Below are 23,402 nucleotides of genomic sequence, written 5' to 3'. Positions count from 1 at the left end.
CACACGCATTCGTGAAAAACCCACCTTTTCCGGTATGAAGGAAAAGTTCTCGCGGAATGGAGGTAAGAAGATAATACGCTGACATATCGTTCGTCGTATTTCCGGTAGTTTTTTGGGATTTTCTACGAAGACGACGTTTATGCGCCCTTTATAGTTTAAAACCCTATAGAGTCGTACACTATTCCGGAAATGGTACTTGCGAGGTAATCTTTCATTAGATCGTTAGAGATTCGTTGTGAGAAAGAGCGGAATTCCCAAAACGAGACAAGGTCGTTTTGTTCATTGGTCGTTGACTTCACTCAATTTTTTGTTTTGTTTTTTCTCCACTCGCGCATATAAATTTAGCCTACCAGCTGTGTATAAACGAGAGATGAGAATAGGTGATAATTTCTCCAAGTGTGGTAACCAGAAGGTAGGTAGCAGGGCCTCCTAAAATGTGCGATAATTATTAGAGATTAGAGATACGTGGTTGGCTGAGATGGCCACTGCACCAGCTTCCAGTTGCCACTCGTCTCCATGTTAACGAAACTCTCCTTTCGATCGCTAGCCAGGGCATGATAACTGGTTGCCCGCATCACTCTTACTCTTCTTACTCGTCCTCATTATCTTGAATGCCATCATCCTCCAGCTCCAGATTTATTCATTCTTTATGGGTTGGTCATCTGTGCAGATAGATCACTTCCAAAACTTAACTTAGCAAGCTTAGATGTTCATTTTCTGTCGAGCCCCGTATCTGCGCATTGGGATCCAGTCCGACGCTAGCCACTGGGCTAATCCCTACCCTTATTATAAACTTCATATTTACCTTTATCTACCCAAAGCTCTAAAAATGTTATTTGTATTCTTATTATCGTTATTTTAGAAAGATTAGGTTTGGTTTTGGGATGGAATCGGCGGGGTAGCCTTCGTCATAAACTATAATTTCAGAGTACGCTTTTAAAAACTCTTAGTTTGAAGAAATGTACAAATTAGAACGTTAGAGAATGGTAATAAGTGAGTGATTATAAGGTTTCACATCAGATTGTATTTTATTATAATCTTTGTATTCCTTAGAGCAGAGTTCCCAATCTTTTTTGGCTCGCGTAGTACAATCATGTTAAATTGTACCACTTCGTAAAAATGATTGTATTTCGTGAAATTTGTTATTCCGAGCATTATTATTATCTTTATTTGTATAGCGATACAATGTATCTGTTACTAAGGAGTTCAAGTTCATCTTCACTTTATAAACTTAGTAAAGTGTAAGATCTTAGTTTTAAAACTTTTTTTAAATTAAATTTAATGTTGCTTGGATAGAGCTTACTCATTACAATCCAGTCTCTTTAAGCAGATCTTTACCTAGTTATCATTTAAGTTCTGTCACATGATAATTCTATTAAATTTTCTTTATCTTTAATTGATGATAATGTAGCTTTTCCTACATTTTCTTTGTAGAAGGGGTTTTTGAAATCCAATTATCATTTGTGTTTTCGGGTTTTGGGGGAAATACTCCTTGAAAGACAATTTTAATCCTGTTAAATGTGCTATTATATTTTCTCGTATATCTTGAGACAGACTAACCTCATTACTGTACATATTAACAGCTTTACTATATAATATTATTAATTAAAATAATTTTTATGTATTAGAAGATAAAACGTTTCTATGATATTTTTATGCTTTAATTTTGTTATGTCCGCCATTATTGATTATTTTTCGCGTACTACCGGTTGGGATACGCTGCCTTACACAATCAATGTTTACTCATTCTTTAAACAATTTATTCTTTGTCAGTTTTACCTTGTTCTCAAGTAAATATTGTTCGCATGTATTATCTATATGGCGGCTACCATTTTTGGTTCAGCATATGTCGCTAAGTCAGAGTGTTGGCTTCGGACGCCATGACACTATTATATATGGTTCACGGTCCATTGAATACGAAGGAAAAGGAAAGGACACTTGGGTAGAATTGTGTGTCTTAGGACTGGAAGTTCTGAAAGTTAACCGCAAATATGGTATTTATGCGGTCATACACATATGTTGGCTGTGTTTCAGCTGCCACATAAAATGCATGCATAAATGTCCGTTATATTTAACCATATGTTCAGAGTAATATCCATAGAAAACATATGGTTTCTCCTTTACGTATTTAAACAAAAATAAAATCACCCACGACTTCCTGAATGCTGTGCACTGTTTCCTAGTGTACCCTACCTATTTTCTGTTATGAACTGGGGAGATCTTGTCTCCATAATATCGCCGTGTGTTCCTGTTTCCAGATAAGGGAATCCCTTACTCCGCGGACATCCCCTTCAAACTAGATCTCTCCTCCTCGCCACTTGCTGTATTCCCTTCTTTGGTTATGCATATTTCTTTTTCTCCATTATTATTGTTAGTTACTTTTTTTCATTTTTCTTTTCTTTATGATCTGTTGCACCATTATTCCTGTCTGCACTAGTAGAGTGCACATCACATATATTATACAGGTATTCAACTAGTGCATACCGCTGCAATACCTGTGTTATTTCTTTGGTTTTAACACCGTTAACTGCATAGCTGTGCTGCTTAGATCAATTGTGCACTTCTGTCTGTGGATAAGGTGCAATCCAAACCTTCTTTTGTAGATTGTATTAAAAGGGCGGTTCCACCGAAAAGGGGAAGGAACGCAGGCAATCCAAAATGCCCATTGTGCCCCGCCCACTCTTCACCTCATGAGTGATACCGGGGCTTTAAAACAACAAATTCGGCTATAGGTTGCCAGATGCCAATATAATAAACTAATAAAGCAGTAACAGGACACTAGAGGAGCATGGCGACTCAATCGCCCAGTGTATACTGAATAAACCTAGAAAGTTCTGGTACAGATTACCAGATACCACAATCTCCGGTAGGGAGAGACATTTGACCTTCCGAAGACGAGGTTTAGAATAAACGGGGCACACCTTTACAAAGTGCCGCACAGTCTCATTGGAGTCATCGCAGCCTTGCGCAAATTGGCCTTTTTTTAACCTTCTTAATTGACCGCTTTAAAACCTTCTTTTACCAAAAGGGTTTTAGAGTCGATGCAACTTGGCACAAGCAAGCGAGAAGTCTGTCCTGCATCGAGTTTATTTACTTTTCAATGTTCATTGCTGCAGGTTACTTTACTGTTACATTCACTCTGGTCACCCAACTTTGCTCATGAGCAATGTACTCGCGCAGGTTGGTACCCTAAACATCACTAAACTTATCACTATATAAATAACACTCGCTGATTGGTCTTCTGAGAGTTAACCTTTTTTTTTTGACATCGTTCAACTTTATTAAGTCTTTAGCTTTAAAAAGCTTTAGATCAAAGAGACTACCAAATTAGGAGGAAATTGGAGGAGAGCGGAAACTCATACTTTATTAACATTTTACCAAATAAATGGAAAAGTTTAAAAAAAAAAAAAAAGCTCCTCTGGTTGAAGTTCAGTAAAGTTGGTCACCTACACGCATGTGAATGTTACAAAGTTCAGCATGACAAACCGTTATCTCACCATTATTGATCATTCATGATATATAAATAAACAAACCAGAATACATATTTATGAGATACCCCAAATATATTTCGGGCGGCTTATAATGTATTCTAATACTAAATAGAGAGAAACAATTAAATCAGCTCTTATTGGACTTTATTATTTCGTCATTTTATTAATAAATACAATATTACTGTCCTTTATTATGTTCGTATTAACAGCTGATCAAGGTAGAGGAGGGGGAAAAAAGGAGATTTAGAAATGAACAGACAGACAAATCTCCACAGCTGTTACAGTTCAACAGAGCACTCTGTCAGCGAGCGGTGTAGTCACATTGTCACCTAACGCAGCATTCCTCTAATTCTAACCTTACTGAATAATTCAAGGCAATATCACTGAATACTGAAGTATTCTTCATTCCTTGAAAAACATGATACAGTATATAACGGGATTTATCTATTAGGGATTTATTTATTTATTTACTCGAGTGTCAATATTTTATGTAGATTTTTTTTTTTTTTTTAATTTTCATGTATTATGTATTATTTATTTGGTTGGGAATTTAACACGGTGCGTTTGTATTCTGGTATTTGTATAGACTTGTGCGGATGTTAGATGGGAACATCTGTATTGTATTACAATGGCGCTGAAGAGGAAGTGGAAATCCACATTTTAATAGTTCACTGAGAACGGAAATATCCGGTTTGAATCTATAAGTCCTCCATGTCTTTATTTCATTATTAAGCTCATTATAAATGACTTAGTTTCCGAGAGACCGGAAGTTGCTACTTACGCTTTGATCAATATAGTTTTTTCCATTTATTTTCGAGATTTGGCAGACAGTTTCTAGTTTTTAGATATTTTTTTTTAGAACTACAGGATTGTAGTTCCAGGATTTCTTGTGATCCTTAGTTTTTAGATATCCCGATAGTGCGCCACCCAGATGAATGACCAACCACCTTCAGCTTCACACAGACTGACTATTCATATGGCAAATCAATTACTCATCGTGATATGAATTTCTAGGACCTTATAGTTTGGCGCCCATCACGTTTATTTGCTCATCCTGTTCGCACACTTGAGTACTCCCTGAGTCCCTGAGTTAAGAGTATAGATTCCCTTGCGCTGTGATGACATAGCTATCTAATGCAGTCTCTTTAGCAGAGTTGATATCAAAGTGGTTAGACAAATAAAGTCGATTAGTCATTGACAAGATACCTGTGCCTCTTTTTATACTAGGCTTATAGCCATTCAAAAGATCGCTCTGATGTATCATGAGTTCGCTCACTGTATAGTGATGGAAGGAACATCCTGAGCAAAGAACTTGTAGAGTCATTGTAGATCACAAGAGCCTCCAGCGCGGTGGTAGAAGAAGAAGGCCACCTCTTCAGCTTTGTAAAACAATAAAAACAAATCGTTTAATCATGTTCCTGGATATTAAATCTCTTCATTGATTTTGGAGAATGGTTTCCTGGCTAAATATGTGATGGCTGATGATATCTAGGAAGTCGATAATGACTTACTCCATCGATTTTTTAATAGTTATTGTGGTCTTTATATTGACCTGTCTTATAAATCGAAGAACCGTTGTAAAGATCTTCCCCCCGAGCTCCGAAACCCCTCAGCTTAAAATCACGCTCGCCAAACCAATTCTCTGTACCTCTTAAAGAGATAGTTAATGTAAACTGCTTTTTTTTTCTCTGTCTCTCTCTCTTTGCTTTGCGTCATTTGTTTCAAACTTACACTGTGTGATCGATGGTGTACACTTGCCTCCTGTTGTTTCTGAGCATAACTTCCGCTTATCTCGCCAGCTAGCCACCGACAGTACCACTTTAAAGGTCTCCATCGATTTTCATTAAACTTTGTACGCTTATTAGGCAAAAATCGTTTAAGGGCACTTCCGGGGTGGTTAGGCTATCTCTAAAGTATCATTTCCGGGTAAAGTACTGTCTCATCACTTATTTTTATAGAAATTTGAATTGTCCGACTAAAAGTAAATTGAATTTTTAAAGTCTTTGGAACAATTTTTTTCTTTTAAATTGAAATCAACCATTTTTCAGTAAGAAATGATCAGTTTTCAGAAAATTTTATGACGTAAAACCGGAAACAGAAGTCATGTGAGTGTTCACATCAGATTATTTTAAATGTTATTCTTCCGATTTCCCGCCAAAGTTATCATGATAATGGCATTTAATAATAATCTACTTAAGTATTTAGAATAATAATAACAATCAATCAGTAATAGTTATAAACACGTTATTACAGTATATTTTATAAACAATGGCGTTCCTTAGCTTTAATCATGACCGTGGACCAAGGAACGTCTCCTTTCCCATTGGTTGCAAATTGTCACCTTTGACCTTTTCTTTTGATAAGGACAAGGAACTAAGTGCTGTTCTGTGCGAGATAAAACTAAACAAGTCAAGTCTTTAAACTAGGAACAAATTACTGTATCAAAATTGTAATACAACTCATGGCAAAAACACATTTAAAAAAAAAAACAAAATGTTTTATTACAATACTTTGTTACAATACTGTTATTACCAATTTTTATTATTATTATTGTTGCCAAAGTAATTTGAACCCGGCCAAACAGTAACAACAATTGGTTTAAACAAATACGAATAGTATTTATTACAGTCTGTAGTAATAATCTGTAATAATAACTGTAACAAAGTTTTTCTCTTTTGGTAGTGGTGTGTATGTGTGTGTGTGTGTATATATTTATTATTTTAAATAATGAAATGTAAATTGTTATACACATATTATTTACATAAACTCCATTACAGCTAATAGTAATAACTTTGAGTTAGAATTGAGTGCCAGCTGTCAGTTTATAGTTTAGTCTAGCTAATGCGCATTTTCTATTGGATCGTTACTCCGATATTTATTCTCTTTTATACTATTCTTAGCTCAAGTATTGATCTAGTTTGTGGAACAGAATAAATAATGAGTTCATGCTGTACTACTTAAAATATGGAATTTATTAAATGTAATTTTAGTTTAGTAAATTTTGTAGCTTTTTGTGCTTTATTAAATAATTAACATTTATCTACCAATTACATACATTATAGGCGCCACGGTAGCCGAGCAGGTTAATAGGCAAGACCCGCAAAGCTAAGATGTATTGTTGGTTTAGTGGGTTCGATTCCACTAGTCTAGGTCTTGGATTTTATTTAATGGTTAATATGAGAACTTTATAGTAATGTTAGGCGGTTTTAGGCTAGGCCCGCAAAGCTAAGATGTATTGTTGGTTTAGTGGGTTCGATTCTCTCGGTCTAGGCCTTGGATTTTATTTAATGGTTAATATGAGAAATTTACAGTAAAGTAAGTTAGGGGGTTATAGGCTAGACCCGCAATGCTAAGATGTATTGTTGGTTTAGTGGGTTCGATTCCCCTGGTCTAGGCCTTGGATTTTATTTATGGTTAATATGAGAACTTTATAGTAATGTTAGGCGGTTTTAGACTAGGCCCGCAAAGCTAAGATGTATTGTTGGTTTAGTGGGTTCGATTCTCTCGGTCTAGGCCTTGGATTTTATTTAATGGTTAATATGAGAAATTTACAGTAAAGTAAGTTAGGGGGTTATAGGCTAGACCCGCAATGCTAAGATGTATTGTTGGTTTAGTGGGTTCGATTCCCCCGGTCTAGGCCTTGGATTTTATTTATGGTTAATATGAGAACTTTATAGTAATGTTAGGCGGTTTTAGGCTAGGCCCGCAAAGCTAAGATGTATTGTTGGTTTAGTGGGTTCGATTCCCCCGGTCTAGGCCTTGGATTTTATTTATGGTTAATATGAGAACTTTATAGTAATGTTAGGCGGTTTTAGGCTAGGCCCGCCTAAAAATAAAATGTGTGGGTCTGCTCGACTATATTGAGTCACTGAACCCCACTGCGATCACATCTATAATAAGAAAATGATACAGGACCGCACAGATGCTGCGCTTTTCTTGATCTATAATCACCACTTTGTTTTGCACCATCTAGATTCTTCAAAACGCACTGAGATGAAAACGACGATGTTCTGTGCCTTCTTTACGTTCTACATAGCCCCAACTATTTCATGTTATTGTATTTTTCGCAGAATTGTCACCAACCATTGGGGTATCCCTCACTTCCTTCCTTGAAGTCCATATAGATTGTGCAGTAAGAAGAAAGTTTTCCTCTAGTATTGAGATGTTGTTAAAAGAAAGGGTTAGCAGGTTCACTCACACATCGCAATGTCTTGGAATGCATATAAATTCAGCCGACGACAGTAATACAAACAAACGTAGATGTATTTGAAGCAGTTAATAGCTTTTCCATTTACTCTATAAAATCAGCACAGTTAATGTATTTGTAATTAATTAAAAGCACATGTTTACAATATTACTGTACAAGGTAATAAACATAAGATTATTACTTTTATCACTAGTAATTAAAGTATTTAAAGTGCATATGCGTATCTTATTTATATTAAGAGCGTACTTGTTTTAAAATTAAACTTATCTTTCAATAATTGTATTAATTAAGTTCATTTTCGATCCCATGGGCCCCGGTTATGGCACCCCCCAAAATTACAAATAAATTTAAATGCAAAATTAAAAGGAATTACAATTAAAACTTTCACAATATCCTGATATAAGTTGATGCAGCTCTTGGTGTGAGATTAGATCCGCCTTCATTTGGGCCTGATTGACTATTTGAAGGCGCGAAACGGAAGTTCTAGCACAGGGGTCCCCAAACTACGGCCCGCAGGCCGAAATGCGGCCCCCTGAGGACATTTGTCCGGCCCCCGGAAGGGGCATCTCTTTCATTGGTGGTCAGCGAGAGGAGCACTATATGTGGCGGTGCTGCAAAGCGCTGCGTCGCTCATGTACAGTACTACTTCCGATGACGCAGGATGCACGTGTCTCGGCTCCGAAAGCAGTGTACAAAAACAGCCAGAAGTAGGAAGAAAGACAAAGCACTATAACTAAACCGGACATTGGACCATCTCATTAGCCAAAAGCAGGTTCATAGTTCCCACAGAAATACTGGGCAGTTTGGTGATTTAAATTTACTTGTTCTTTATTTGAAATATTCTATTTGTTCCCGTTTTGTTTTTTTACTTTAAAATAGTTTGTTTTATATTCTGGCCCTCCAACGGTCTGAGGGTTAGTGTTTGGGGACCCCTGTTCTAGCAGGTTGAGAACCTGGGAAACCTCAGTCTAGTGCCAATTCGCTGCTTTTCTTTAAAGCCTAGCAGCATTGCTTTTCCTTTCTTTTCTTAAATCAAGTAATAAGAGCTTGCCAGATGGGATGAATATCAGTGTAATCTTGGTAATCACCCGTGGGAGAAGGGAAGTCGGCAGTAATCATTTTCTGGCGCAAGGCACCCTAATCCTTTCTCAAGCTCGCATTTTTCAGGTTTTCTCACTCTGAGGAGAGCTGATTGATGCGGTTCTCGATATGGTCCATCCAACCATTCTTCTGCACAAATCGCCTTTCATCCTGGCTACGGCTGTTGAAGACTTCGGCTGTTGTTTCGCAGTTACACTCATCAACTATCTACATTATATCTGCCGTCCCTAAGTGCATTATGTGAGCATTACGGTAGAGGCGGGAGTGTTGGCCAGAATCCCCGAAAAACAAGTGACAAGTGGCTTGAAATGGGACGCTTTGGGAACATGCCCAGCCAACTTTTGAATCTATTATGTGTGTTAGAAGTCCTGCCCATCATTTCACACGTTTTATTACAGATTTAGTACTCCAGGGAAAAAGTCCAGAAGAGAGCGGAAGTAAAGCACAATGCTCCTGCTATAACAAAAATGCAGACGATCAATATTCCGCTAGCTTTGACACAAAAAAAACCCTCCCAAGTGGTGAAAGAGTAAACAGGGATTTATTCCAGGCGAGGAAATGGCGCTCTGCTGGAAGACGCCAGGCGCCCTCTTCGCGTAATAGTTCCCCACCCCCATCGTAAAAAGTTGTAAATTTGAGGCAAACTAGTTATTTTATTGTTTGGCAAGGTGGAATTATTTACGTAGAAGCAGGTAGTGATGGGAGTTTTTTATGGCGCAGCATCCAGAGTATTGGCTGGCTGACGTAATAAGCTGTTCACTGTTCACTATTCGAAATAGCTCATTTGGCGCCGGCTAGTATTGAAGGTGCGAACTATCCGGGCGGGGGCGCGGTACAAAATAACTACCGCGCGCCATCATGAAGAACAATAGAACAATTTTTGAACTATTTTTAATGTTAACGGGTTTGTCCCAGTCTATATATAATAAACTTAGGCCAAAGTTATGTACGAATGCATCATTTTAATGTATATAGTGCTGTACTCAGGCGGAGGTTGTTCCTACTAACAGTTCTAACTGTAACTTCCTGCACCCCATAAGTTTTATGTTCACTTCATTTCATTCCAAACGCAGTGTATGTGCGTCTGTCTGGTTTTATCTCTATTATTCCCTTCTATTGTATTAAATATTTCCAAGTGTGTGTAATGTAGAATTTGCAATTATAATTTTCTTAGCCGCAGTGTAGCGTGATCATCTTATTTGGGTAGACTAAGTGATACTTTTGTCAGTTTCTTGGCAGAAATCCATTGAGAAACACAAATGTTGGGGGATATTTCCGCTTTCGGCGGAATATAACGTATAGATGATCCTTCTAAGAGGATAATGGTGGTAACACTTCCCTTCATTAAGTGCCTCTTGAGTACAGTGGTGAACCTACCACTTATCAATTTTCAAAATCTACTCAGGCTGAAGATTTTACTTAGTCTTTTACCCTACATATGAAAGGCATTAAAATCCCTTCCAAGCTATATTTATTTTTAAGGGAAAAGCGAAGCCATTCCTCTAATGGGCCACTACTCGGAGTTATGTTTATTATTATCACATAGGGAAGGGATTAGCTATGCGGTTAGCGTACTGGACTCCCACGCGGAGGTCCCGAATCCAGCTGCTGACCCTTAGATTTTCTCTTCCTAGGAGCTTCTTACAGCTCACTGTCCGATGATGCGACAGTGTTGTCTGTAACGAGAGAACACTGTCCGGAGGCCGGCAGTGCACTGAAAAAAGCTCCGGGCGCCAATAACCTTAGGTGTTGACGCCTTAAATCATTAAAAAAAAAAAAAAAAAAATTATTATCACCTATGTATGTATTCAACTTTTTATTAAAATGCCAAGTTTAAAAAACAAAAAATACTACCGGAAGTGGAGAATACTTTGAATGATTTCGTTTTTAAACGTCCGTGGCTCTTCTATTCATTCAAGAACCTATCGATTTTTGTTTGTAATTCTTGCCATGAAGATTGAATTCATGAAAGGGGCCCCCGCGACCCTTCAGAGAAAAGTTTAACCAAATGTTGCGTGCTGCCTTTGGCGCGAATAGTTACTTTTCCCTCCCATACATTTAATGGACCGCCAAAAAAAGGAAAGAAATAACACTGAAAATCGGTATACTATTTCCGCATTGCTGCAACATGGCAACCAAGACGAGAACCTCACTTTTAGTACTTTCCTTTGTTGGAAGTACATAGCTCATTTAAAGAAGATGACTTGTTCAAAAATGGTCCTTTTAAGTCATTCACTTTAATGACTAATGAAATGAATTCGATGCTCGTGTAAGGTTATGGTTTTTTTCAGGTGGAGGTTATACTTTAATGATGTTCAGTGAGAACCAACTGGCGGCCGGCCGCTGTCTGCTCTAAGGCTTCCTCTGAACGAAGACACGACAGTCCATTCATATTATGCTTCTTCATTTTACTATTAAACACTTCAGGCAATAGAAATTGTACAGTGTTATGAAAGTGTCGGCAACTTTTTTATATCCCTGGCAATAGGTGCTTTGCCTCGTTCTGCAGATGGTAACTCTGTTCTTTCTTTAGTAGTTAAGCAAGTAGTTATCTCTTAATATGCCTACACAGTAAAACGATCTTGCTAAGTTTCTGTTCGAAAAATACTGAATCATGAAAAACCACGATTAAGTATGAATCACACAGCAAGGTAGCATCCCAGATGTTTGTACGAGTATAATCTTCACTCCAAGTTGTTATTATGCTGAATGATTTGCTTCTGTTTATCTCTTAATAGCATCAAAACTACGGGAAAGATATTCCACACTGGGTTTGCTTATTAATTACCATCTAGTGATGGAGGAAGTGCCATCATGCGCCCAAATGAAATGGGAATCTTTTCATTATTCCAGGAACACTCCATTCATATTTGACACACGTAACTTCCATTAAAAGTAACGGGACAAAATTAGTGTAAATTGTAATACTGTCCAACTTCTTGTACACAAAGAGAGACAAAAAACGGTTGAATGAGCGAGTTGGACACATGACTCATATATATATTATATAACATATATATACGAGTATTTTTTTATAACAGAACTAGATTGGCAGCCCTGAGTGGTGGGGACAAAAAAAAACTGTATCTTATTCAACTCATCCTGTTGTAATTTAATAATTTAGTTAATTACTTTATTGTATTCGTTTGTCGCATATAAATTGTGCGTAATTATCACTATCAATGTGTACAATCTCAGATAATTGTGTATATAACTGTGCAACTAGATAATGTAATACGTCATGCGTGTAATGTATGCCAACTTTATTACGATAAATTTCCCTACAAATTAGTCGCTTACCAAAATATAGATATATACTCGCCTAATTTTTATTACTTACTGTATTTTTAATTTATGAGAAAAAGTTTCTCAATTAGATGCTCATTTGATAGGAAATCCGGCAAAATACATAACATCTGAAATTTGCGAGATCAATGGCCGCCTCCAACAGCTGGTAAACTACCCACCCAAGAATCTGAACAGTAGCTCGCCAAGGGCCCGTCAGAAGGGGAGAACTGGAAACTGTTCTCGTTCATCTCTCCTCAGATCTTGTCGTGTATTAGGCGCAGCATCTTAAATTGTTCAGAACTTTGCCCATCTCTTCCGTATTACCTCCAACCCCTTGGATCGTACAACAAGTTCTATACTGCCAGAAAGGAAGAATCCACCGCCATTTTAACCAAAACTCCAGGATTCATCAGCAAAAGATGAACTAAGCACAACAATAAAAATAAGAATATATAGGCTTCGTGACCGTAAATTATTAAACTAAGGATGGAAGATTGGCGGAGAATCGGTCAAATAAAAACGCCTCGTCTTTTTGCCAACGTTTCGACAAATATATTGGTCTTCTTCAGGGCGTGGTTATGCGGGGGGGTTGGTTGAGTTACAGAAACTGACAGTTTTCAACCCGCATAGCCACGCCCTGAAGAAGTTGTTTTTCTTTGACCGATTCCTCGCCAATCTTGAATCCTTAGCATGACAATAAAAAAAATTTAATGAGTATTTCTCAGCCACGAGGCATTCCACTCTGCCGGAAGTAGAATTAAGTTTTACTGAGAAAAACTGAATTTAGAAATTTTTAAAAGATCGCATTACTTCCTGTAAAATGACGTCGAAAATGAACATCCTGTTTTTTTTTTTTTTTTCATGAAACCATAAAGCTGACCCAGAACAAAGAAATACCATAAATTAGAACAGAATATTGTTCTACAAATGTAGCAGTTACACACGGAACTTTACAAAGCCGTTCCCATTCAGTATGCGCGTACAAATATTATTACCACTGATTAGAAGTTATTCTCCATGGCAACCAATATAATAACTACTTCCTGTTCGGTGTTAAAAGACGTACTAAACTATCCGTTTACACTATAACAGTAGCAATACACTATAATTGAACACAAATAGTTTCGCTAGAATTAACACTAAGATTAAAAATAAAAACAGTATCTATTATTATTAAGTACATATTGAACGGGTTTTTTAAATGAATTTTATGTTAACTATCAAACAGACAGACAAACCACCCACTGTTCCTTGTGCAGAACGTTTTATTAACGAGACAGCGTACAAACTAACGTACTCATTAGCTATTTATTATTATTATACACTTATCTTTTAATTTCTTTTTTGCCAATCGTAGAGCGGAACAATGCCTAAATCTAGCTTTTACTGATTTTAGATTTGGCCAAACAGTAATATTACTTGTTAAAAGTCGAGTTTTATATCCCAAGTTGGAAGCCATAAAATTCTATGGTTGTTTGCTTTAGCAGTGGGTTGGCTAACTGTTAACATATGTTTGGCTAATTGTTGGCTTTTTTGTTATTCTCTGTAAATTCTCTTTCTGAGATTTCTTCTGGACGGAAAAACATTTTACGTGAACCACTCGCACGACCACTCATTGAAGCTTTTCCATACAATTTACGACTTTTTACTGAAATGTTAATTGGCATCAATATAGAATTAGAAACGCATCCTTAAAATCAACTTTGCTTAAAAAAGTTACTGACAGTACTCCTCACAAGTAGTGGGACTTCATAAAGTTTAACCAGTTAAGCGGTGGAATTTAGTTTTAAAAAACTCCCCACAGTGTGCGGAATTAAAATCAGACAATGACGTGTACGTCGAACGCAGGAGACAAAACAACCAAAAGTTTACAATAGTCGTAATAGTCACTGTGCAAGCGACTTTTTCTGCAATCTCTCTGAGGTCTTGATATTACAGAGCATTCTGTGCTCATTCAAAAATCTTGCACCGCTTCTTCACGTATGCATTGCTCTAGTTAACTAGCAACGCCAAGAGCTTATTTTACAAGGAAGAGAAAAGAGCTCTCTGAATTCTGTGCAAAATGAAATCATACTCGTACTGGGGTCCTGAAAATCTAAAAGGTAAAAACTGGCATTGCACAAGGGTTGAGAGCTTCCAATTGTGTGCATAATTCTCCAATCTCTATTGCGGAGACCAAACATGTACCAACCACTTATCATTTGGCTGACTACCACCACCCACTCCGTATAAAATACTTGGCAGTTCTATTGGTAAAGGTAAAGGAAACATCCCACCAAATAGTATTCTTATTGTATTTTATTAAAATTTAGAGTTTTTATAGTTAATAGCAATTTTATATTTTTCACAACGAGTATACACGTCGAACGCACCGAAATAGAGATTTGGTTTGACGTGTATAAACACGCTTAACTGGTTAAAGAAAAGCAATGGGAATGGTTTCCGAAATGCACTAAGTACCCTTTGAAAAATGTGCATTTACGGTAATATTACTTACTTCAAATTCGAACGTTTAGCAACTCAATCCATATTTACGGGATTTTAGAGGGAAAAGCTTATTCACAATCGCTTCCCCGGAAGTGCCTTAGTGATTAGAAGTTTTGTAACTTCCTTTCACTGTGTATACTTAACTGGTTATAGACAGGTTAGCTTCAAAGATTGGTACTTGTTTGTCTCTATGGTTGTGAAGTGGCAGCAGTGGGTGGAGACGGATTGACTGGTGACGAAATGACAGCACCCCTCCACAGGTCGCCCCTCCTTGACCTTGGCTGCTTTTTCTTTATCTCATCGCTTCTCCTTTGGTCTTAATTAGCCGTGGTGCAAATTCCCTTTCAGACCCTTTACTGCTTCTTCCCTTTGTTGCATCATTTGTCCATGTCTGTCTTCATCTCTCTCCCAGTTCGTGTTAAAGGAAATAGATGTGCATAAAGATCGCGGGCTCTTTCCAAAACGGCTTTCTTCCCATAACATCGCTACTTCTCCGCTTATGGCTACATATTTTGATGCAGATTACCTCTCTGGTCTTTTATGGCAGATCCAACGCCCGTAGGTTTAGCAGGAAGTGAACCTAAAAAAACTGGAAAATTGAATCAATAAAGTGATACTTACGATTGGCCTATATTAACCAAACCAGTTTTGTGGCTTCCTCTGTGGTTTGTACCTAACTGAAATATCAAATCTTTAAATAACACCCCTACGCAAGTAAACATACAAAATGGCGAGGAACAACATGACCCACAATTTTCTTTTACCTACTTCCCAAGAAAATAACCATTTTTCCCAATTTTCTGTTCACCCTTATATTATTAGTACAGAAAACAAGACATTAAGCAAGGAAAATCATTTATTTTTCATGTTTTTATTCAGAAAATTTTTTACTGCATAATTTGATTCTTCATCAAATACCTATGGGGGGAAAATTAGTAAAAAAAATTAAACTTTTATTTTTCATAGAAATAATTAACAGTAAAGAATTGGCCAACCACAGTGAAGAATGGACGTGTGAAAAGTAGGCTGGTAGAAGAGCCAATCAGAAGCGGGAACTGTATTCTTAAACCACGCCTACCTCCTATGTACGTCACACCACGCCCTCTTTGGCTGGCAATGAAATGGAATATCTGAACTGATATTACTGTTATAGAATTTGACGCACTCGTACATAAGCTTTTTTAGAATCTTTTTTATATGGCTGAAATTAAGGGGGCTGAAATATGAATGAAATGCTGATTTGTGCACTTTTTGCTTAACCTTTTAACTATAAAATATGTTTTATGTTAAGGAGATATTTCTGCAGCAATGTTTCAAATAAACGTTCTTGACTGAAAAGGTTTCAAAACCTAATTGAAGGAAATCCTTCCGGAAGTACTAGCTTACATTTCCTTTTATATTTTTTTTTTTTTAATTTTTGTGATGACAAATACTTTTCCTATCATTTTCTTACCAACAACTTACCTATCACAGTAACTTAGGGCTGCACCTTTTATCCAGGAAAATTCATTTAGGTTACTTTTAAACTATGGGGGCACGTGCCATTCTAGGAATTGTGCTTTTACCACACACGCATATGTTGCTGTAAATTAAATATGTCTCTAGAATTTCGAGTTTGTTCATTGACACGTTGTTACCTTGAAAATTGAATACAGAGGTAGCTGTGCGAGTGACTTGACCAATTCCTGAAGACGCACACAGCTTATCCCTGCAAAGTAATGATGATAAATGGCCTAATCGAGATGTTATTCACACTTAGAAATAAATTAAGTGGTAAAAAAGAAGAAATGTAAAGCGGATGTTATAGATTATAATTTTTTCACTGGCTGTTTCCTGTTTATTTAAATGTTTACAAGGCCGAGTTATATTGGAGATTACTTTTGGTTTTTTTCTTCTCACAGTTTCCTGAAAATTGTATGTGTATCTATTTATAGTCACTGGAGTGTGCATAAATTAGCATAATTATGCTAATTTATCATTATCAGCGTACGGGCTGCAGCATACTAAATTACTAAAGGCTTACGAAAGCATATTCCAAGTGGGCATTCATTTCAAATGAACTCTTCCTCCAGCAGAGCTTGTGCACCTAAATCAGATACAATATTTAGCTTTTATCTTGCGTAGAACATCAGTTCAGGAAGTAATACTGTGTGTAGATAAATTTGCTTTTAGTCTTAATTACAATATTAAACAATGTGCTGCAATATCTAAGCAAGAAAATTTAGTCTTTGAAAAATACTTAATTAGAACTGGATTACTATTGGTTTAAATGTTTCGATAAGAAAAAACACGTTTTGTGGACACCTGACGACGGAAAATTGGTCTGGGTTTCCGGCTGTCCGTCTTTCAGTGACTCAGAAACGGTAAATTACAGTCTCCAATTGGAAATGTGTGGTTAGCTCATCAGTGCTGATTTTATCCTGTTTCATTGTATTCCTGATTGGTTTCAGATTTTCATCCATTATCAGAGGTACGATTATTGAGTTTCCATCTCACAATACACTTGCTGACTCTCAAGGGGATGACCAAACAAAATGTAAAGTTAGTTAGTTAGTGTTTTAAGTTGAGATGTTCATAGACGTATTGAGTTGAGATGTTAACCGTTGTTTTGAGTTGAGATATTCATAGATGTAAAGTAAAGTAATCGCCAATTTTTTCGGGCGGGGCTTAACGTCCAACTACCAATTAGGTGTCGTGGACGGAGGCGACTAGCAAACATACTTTACTATAAATTTCTTTTATTAACCTTTAAATAAAATCCAAGGCCTAAAGACCGGGAATCGAACCCAGTACCACAATGCATATTAGCTTTGCAGGTCTCGCCTCTAACCGCTCGGCTACCGTGGCGCCTTATTCATAGATGTTTTGAGTTGAGAAGTTAACCGTTATTTTGAGTTGAGATGTTCATAGATATATTGAGTTGAGATGTTAATCGATTTTTTGTTCATAGTCGTTTTGAGTTAAGAAGTTATCCGATGTTTTGAGTTGAGATGTTAAACGATGTATTGAGTTGTATGTTCATAGACGTTTTGAATTGAGATGTTAACCGTTGTTTTGAGATGAGACGTTCATTGACGTATTGAGTTGAGATTTTAACTGATGTATTTAGTTGGATGTTCATAGACGTTTTGAATTGAGATGTTAACCGTTGTTTGGCGATGAATCGTTCATTGACAAATTGAGTTGAGATGTTAACCGATGTTTTCAGTTGAGATGTTCATAGATATATTGAGTTGAGATGTTAATCGATTTTTTATTCATAGTCGTTTTGAGTTAAGAAGTTATCCGATGTTTTGAGTTGAGATGTTAAACGATGTATTGAGTTGTATGTTCATAGACGTTTTGAATTGAGATGTTAACCGTTGTTTTGAGATGAGACGTTCATTGACGTATTGAGTTGAGATTTTAACTGATGTATTTAGTTGGATGTTCATAGACGTTTTGAATTGAGATGTTAACCGTTGTTTGGCGATGAATCGTTCATTGACAAATTGAGTTGAGATGTTAACCGATGTTTTCAGTTGAGATGTTCATAGATATATTGAGTTGAGATGTTAATCGATTTTTTATTCATAGTCGTTTTGAGTTAAGAAGTTATCCGATGTTTTGAGTTGAGATGTTAAACGATGTATTGAGTTGTATGTTCATAGACGTTTTGAATTGAGATGTTAACCGTTGTTTTGAGATGAGACGTTCATTGACGTATTGAGTTGAGATTTTAACTGATGTATTTAGTTGGATGTTCATAGACGTTTTGAATTGAGATGTTAACCGTTGTTTGGCGATGAATCGTTCATTGACAAATTGAGTTGAGATGTTAACCGATGTTTTCAGTTGAGATGTTCATAGATATATTGAGTTGAGATGTTAATCGATTTTTTGTTCATAGTCGTTTTGAGTTAAGAAGTTATCCGATGTTTTGAGTTGAGATGTTAAACGATGTATTGAGTTGTATGTTCATAGACGTTTTGAATTGAGATGTTAACCGTTGTTTTGAGATGAGACGTTCATTGACGTATTAAGTTGAGATTTTAACTGATGTATTTAGTTGGATGTTCATAGACGTTTTGAATTGAGATGTTAACCGTTGTTTGGCGATGAAACGTTCATTGACAAATTGAGTTGAGATGTTAACCGATGTTTTCAGTTGATATGTTCATAGACGTATTGAGTTAAGAAGTTATCCGATGTTTTGAGTTGTTGAGATGTTAGACGATGTATTGAGTTGGATGTTCATAGACGTATTGAATTGAGATGTTAACCGTTGTTTGGCGATGAAACGTTCATTGACAAATTGAGTTGAGATGTTAACCGATGTTTTCAGTTGAGATGTTCATAGACGTATTGAGTTAAGAAGTTATCCGATGTTTTGAGTTGAGATGTTAAACGATGTTCTGAGTTGGACTGTTCACAGACTTTTTTTTAATCACGGAAAATATGCTACACTTTTATAAAAATAATAATAATAAAATAACGCGTTCTGTCTGATTAGTGATGTATGTTACTTCATTATCAAATCTGACTTTAGGACTACTTTGGATAATTGGCAAAACTTAGCTGAATCCTTTGTCAATTCGTTCCTTAAAAACGATTCGTTCTGTGACAAAAAAAAGTTGCACAAAAAATGTACATGCATGATAAAAAATAAAATAAATAAATAAAAAATAACAAAAACTCAGGCCTACCTGAGTCTGGTCTTGATGCACAGGCTTGGGGCATCTTTAATTTCCAGAAAGCTAATTCACCTGTAACGAATTTATAAATTGTTCACCATCTACATACTCGAAGTCGAAGTGCGGCGGGTTTCCCGACCTTAGAGTCGCTTACATTTTCTCATGTTCCCAACGAATGTATATTTCCGTTCTACGTTCCCAGTACTAGCAATGAGTTATTCTTTGTTATTATTAAAGGACGCGTCCTTGGAGATTAGAAAAAAGAAGAAGAAGAAGTACCAGATAAACCACATCAACTGATGAAGGATGCTTTCAGTAAGGTTGGAGTGAGTGTGCGCTTCTGTACTCCACTTCCTTTGTCATTTTGCTCTCTCTGTCTTCTCCTTGCTCACTCTCTCTCTCTCTCTTCCTGGTTTTGTATATCCTCATCCAGTGTGTGGTTTTTCTAAAAAGCCTCAGGACATTGCCCCTGAAAAGGGCGTACTCCGGACAAAACTAGAAAATCAACTTGTGTTTACCATTCTTGTGTTCTCTCTTCACTGCCAACATGATTTCTCATTTCATAGAAGGAAGTATTAAGTTTTTGTAGAACCCAGAGAATGGGCAGTGTTGTTAATCTGTAGTTATCTTGTATCTTTTTGGGAACAGGAGCCTAGCTCTCAGCTAACCTCTACCCCAGTAACACCTCAGACGTCTCTACTAAGTAAAAATGCAAAACTACTGTTGATGAACTTTAGCTCCCCAGTTCAAACTGGAGGACAGCATCCGTATCACTTTAACCACGGCGCTATTTCTACACATTGCACAGACTTCACGCTAAAATTCACTTTGAATAAACTGGCCTAAATCGCCAAAATCACTTTTTTAGTGCTCAGGGTTCCTTGAAACACGGTTACTTCCGGTGACAAAAATGGAAATCGACGATTTCCACATGAACACAAGACATTCCTTATCTAGTTACAGGAAGTGAAAACTTACTGAACACCCAAAAATAGGAGGAAGAATACAAAACTACAATTTGTTGTTTTTTTTTACAGGATGAAGCAAAGTACGCTTCCTGACCTTAACGGGTTCCTTGGAAGATTTGGGGGGTGGGGGAACCGCGCCCCTTAAAATGCAACAGGAAGAAGCGCAATGATCTAACAATTTAAGTGAGTTAAAATTCTGTGTTGCCATGGAAAACATTGTCTCGGAAACAATTGCCAACTCAAAGGGAGGGGATTGGCTGAGTGGTTAGCTGGATACTGGATGGATTCCAATGCGGAGATCCCGGGTTCGAAGCCAGCTGCTGGCCCCTTTAGATTTTCTCTTCCTAGGAGCTTCTTACAAGGGTTATCTGTACCGAATGTACATTGTCCGGAGAACGTTAGTGCACTGATAAAAGCTCTAACGGGCGCCAATAACTTTAGATGTTGACGCGCCCTAAATTCAACAAAAAATTGCCTACTCATATTTCATTAAAAAAAAAAAAAAGAAAAAAGTGGAACGAACGTGGATTAAAAAGCACCTTTTTTTTATTTAAAGCAAAATGTTTTGACAAGTTGATGTCAAAAAAAAAAATAGTAATAATAATGAATACGAATCGTAATAAATATGAATCGATTAATCATTAATTCGATACTAGAAAATCTAATAATAGTGTTGGCCAATACACAAAACCGCAAATAAAAATTTCACATGAGGAATGAGACAACACAGACTGTGTGTGAACGAACTTTTACACTCGCATAGACGCATATAGGTTCTGTGTATGTATGTGTGTTAGTCTACAAGGAAGTAAATAATAATCGCTATGGAATGTTTCGATGCATCCAAAATATATGATCCGTGCAAAGAAACCACAATATATAACTTTGCTACAACATACAGACCAAAATACCTTTCTGTAGAACTAATAACGATAGATACCTGTATCGTAATCTTGGAACTATTCTGGTGTATAACACGTTAACACTCAAGAGTTGGTAATATGCAACGGATATCCTGCCGAATTGTAAAATTTTAAATTGATAGCAAATAAATTAAGGGGTGCTGTAAGATTTCCTGAAATGACACATTAGAGCGCCTCATGAACTGCTTCATAAGATTTATTTTCAGCATTCCCCAGAGACTCTCGCATTTCTCACTGCTACGATGAGTTGAAGTGGCTTTTTCCTGTCTATCGCCGCCAATATCTTTTGGCTTCTTTCCTTTTTCAAGTCATCCAGTCTCAAAGACCATTCCTATATTTTTCAACTCCTTAAGTTTAAATCCTCGATACATTCTCGTAACACTAGATCTCGCTCATCCGATCTCTATATTCCCTCTCACCGTACCTCATCCTTTGACAAGTCCTTCCTAATACGTGCTACCTCTCTCTGAAACTCCTTACCATCATCAGTCCGCCATGCTCCTACCCTATCTATCTTTAAATCCCTTCTATTCAGTTATCTCCTTTCTATTCAGCTTCCTCCGAAATTCTAATTGTTTTAATTTATTTCCTTAATTTCTGCTGTTAATTTTATTTTCACTTTTGTAAATACTTATTTATTTATTTAATTTCTGTTTAATCACAGGCCAAACTATTAAGGCCTCTATTTGTTCCTGTATTTATACTTAGGGGACAATTGTCCCAGAATAATAAATTTCTTTTCTGTTCTATTCTATTCTATTAGAGGTACTCCTCAGAAATCTGTACAAATTTCGTGATTACAATGTTTGTCTGTGGGTACATAATTTAAATAAAATCTTTGGAGCCTTTTATTTAATTTATTTAACAATAATTATTACAAAATGTTCACTACGATAAAGTCAAGTAAGTGCTGAGTATTAATGTACGTCACTTCTGGAATTCAAATGAAGCCTTTTGGCGACTTTCAATAAATTACAGAAAAAAAAACTGAGTTAACCATCATCCTACTCAAAGGTAGTTCCGATGGACTGTGATGTTCTTTGAACTCGGAAGTATTGTGGGAAATGACGTACTCACGAATGCGTTATCAAATAAAAGCAGGAAACCTGCATGTTGTACGGTGCATACAGACAAATACGTAAATTAGCGTATTAAAGCAACATTTTGTTGGCACTGCACATGGCAGTCAAACCAATCGTCAAAAATTCCACTTCCGGTGAAAACTTGTATAATTTCCAACAGATCGCGCTGCGCACCGCTTAACGAGAGCCACTATAAGTGTTCTGAGCTTAATAAACTATAAAATCTTTAAAAAAAAAATTAAAAAAACTATTTGATTTTTATTTAAAATCAAAACTAGAAATTGTATCATCTCCTGCAGGGGACTAGTTCCAAGAAGAACGCTCTGCACTAATGAACGTCCTGACGATACAACTTGTACAACTGGAGGCCGCCTTCGTAATTGTATAATTTATTTCCAGTCCGAGAGTAAGGTTATAAATAAACAGTGAGATAATTATCATTTGTACCATTCGCTACATCTACAACTTCTTACCGAGCTGCGGAAACTGCTCCAGACAGAGTTCCCTTTCAGATTTTTTTTTTTTTTATATCATCCTTTATTGCTCCTTAATGACTCATATTTAAAGCAGAAAGTTATAAATTTCAGAATTTATCTACTGTAAAGATGAAACAATGAGTACGAATAATGAAATTCACAGAACATGGGTAACCGGAACTATCAGAAAGTGGATGCGAGTTAATCACAATTGGGAAATTACGTTTACTCACTAACAGACATCGATATATCGATTGTTGTCAAATAATCGATATTGAGTGTTCACCACTTATAAAAATTACTTTAATTTTATACTTACTTACGATTACAGCAGTAAGATTCTACTAATTGGAACTGTCTCAGTCCCAAATTACCTATTTCATTTGCTGAATCAACAAGTGTAGTGCGAGACGGCTATTCCGTCTATTGTTTAATCTACCTCTAATGATGGAGGAAGATCCGAAACCGGTCAGGGACACATACTGCCGTTTTCCGGATTTTTGGTGAACACTGAACACACTCACAGCTGATTTTATAAAAACCAAGTTTACTGAACATGTGCAGCTGTCATGTACAGCTTTGCTGATGATAATAATAATAATAAGGAGGGAAGGGATTAGCTATGCGGTTAGCGTACTGGACTCCCACGCGGAGGTCCCGGGTTCGAATCCAGCTGCTGACCCTTAGATTTTCTCTTTCTAGGAGC

The 23,402-nt window shown here is 36.7% G+C and overlaps 1 protein-coding gene across 1 annotated transcript in view; it reads left to right on the top strand.

The window, feature by feature from the left end:
• Atg16 (Autophagy-related 16) overlaps nt 1-23,402 on the top strand; it is a 351,557-nt gene that overhangs the window by 300,286 nt on the left and 27,869 nt on the right. The gene's annotated exons all lie outside the window — the stretch shown is intronic.

This window comes from Rhodnius prolixus, unplaced genomic scaffold (genome assembly GCF_049639745.1).
Source record: "Rhodnius prolixus isolate KJV_2025 unplaced genomic scaffold, Rpr scaffold_5, whole genome shotgun sequence".
NCBI lineage: Eukaryota > Metazoa > Arthropoda > Insecta > Hemiptera > Reduviidae > Rhodnius > Rhodnius prolixus.
This window is presented reverse-complemented; position numbering and strand designations above follow the sequence as displayed.